Genomic DNA, 1,353 nt, shown 5'->3' with positions numbered 1-1,353 from the left:
AGATTCCCTGTCTGTGTTGGTTTGCACAATATTCACCACACATTAACGACGAAAAGTCTTTCCTGATATCGTAGACGAGAATTTCCCAGAAAGATTTCATCAGACTGAAAACACGGCACATGGGAATGTTGAAACCATACTCACGGACAAATATCGCCCGTCTTCGCTATTCCATTGCTTTTGTAACCTGTTCGTTATAATCCCTAGTTATTGGTCTAACGCATAAGGAAATATCATCGCCGGAAGTGAAAGGATGGTCGAGATTTGAATGGATATAAAATTGGTGAATAACGAATGACACCTTCTGATAAGATTTGTGGTATCCCGTTTTCTATGAATGTTTGATGACGTGGTCTCTTGGTCCATTATTTTGATTTTCGAATAATAATGATCAAAATATAAAATATCCTGCCCGAGAAGATGAAATGTAAATTAAGGAAGTTACTTTACACGAAATTCACTTGAATTATTAGTGTTATTAAGTTACCAGTGTTAATAAGTAATGATCTTTTTCAGGAAAATATATCGGGGATATTCCCTATACTAAGTTGGGGGGGGGGGTTATAGCATCGGGGGAGGGGAGGGAGTACGGAATCACCTGTGGCAATCTCCTTATATAAGTACACGTCACTACACACCATTTTTTACCAGCATAACATGAGACATCCAAGTAATTCTCAGATAACAAGGCATGTCATTTCATCATGTAATTTCATGAATAGAAAGAGGAAAATTGTGACGCAATTTCTCTGTGAAGAATATTCGATTGAAATAAGAAAAACAAAGGTTACTTGATTAGACTAAAATGATCCAATTGCACATAACAGTAGCAATGATATTAATGGTTATTTCCTATGAATTTACCAGTAAATAGTCCAAGATGAAATTCGATAAAGGCCTACTTAATGTACTAACCTTAATTTCCAGCCTTCTGAAAATAGGTGAAACTTGGCACTCGATTTTTACTATTTCGTTTTTGTTTTCCACTTGTGACACTTTCCAGTCACTTTGGCCACTTATCAGTTTTTGCTGATGGCCAATGTTGACACTTCACTTACAGTCTTCTATCAATCACTATCAACACAAGATTTCATATGAGTTTTTTTTTCACACTCTAATTGATCACTTTTTTTATCTAAAGAAATAGAAAAAAAATATTTAGAAAATATTATTTCATTATTATAACTGTGACACAAAAATCATTTCCAAATATGTCACAGAGAATAGAAATTGACACTTTTCCAGTTAGTATAAAGTCCACTGTTTTTTCTTTTATTTTTCAAATCATCTTTTCCTTTCTTCTTCCACCATGTCTTGTAAGACTATCTATTAATACCCAAAAATAGCGAGAGA

General features: G+C 34.1%; 1 long non-coding RNA gene across 1 annotated transcript in view; it reads right to left on the bottom strand.

Annotated features, from left to right (window-relative positions):
- Positions 1–1,353, bottom strand: part of LOC119582104 — an 8,639-nt gene that overhangs the window by 6,300 nt on the left and 986 nt on the right. Inside the window, exon 2 of the long non-coding RNA XR_005229613.1 lies at positions 916–1,135. This is a non-coding gene — a long non-coding RNA (uncharacterized LOC119582104). The remainder of the gene's footprint in view (positions 1–915; positions 1,136–1,353) is intronic.

Source organism: Penaeus monodon, chromosome 15 (genome assembly GCF_015228065.2).
Source record: "Penaeus monodon isolate SGIC_2016 chromosome 15, NSTDA_Pmon_1, whole genome shotgun sequence".
Lineage (NCBI taxonomy): Eukaryota > Metazoa > Arthropoda > Malacostraca > Decapoda > Penaeidae > Penaeus > Penaeus monodon.
Note: the sequence above shows the minus strand (reverse complement) of the source record. Positions and strands in the feature narration are given on the sequence as shown.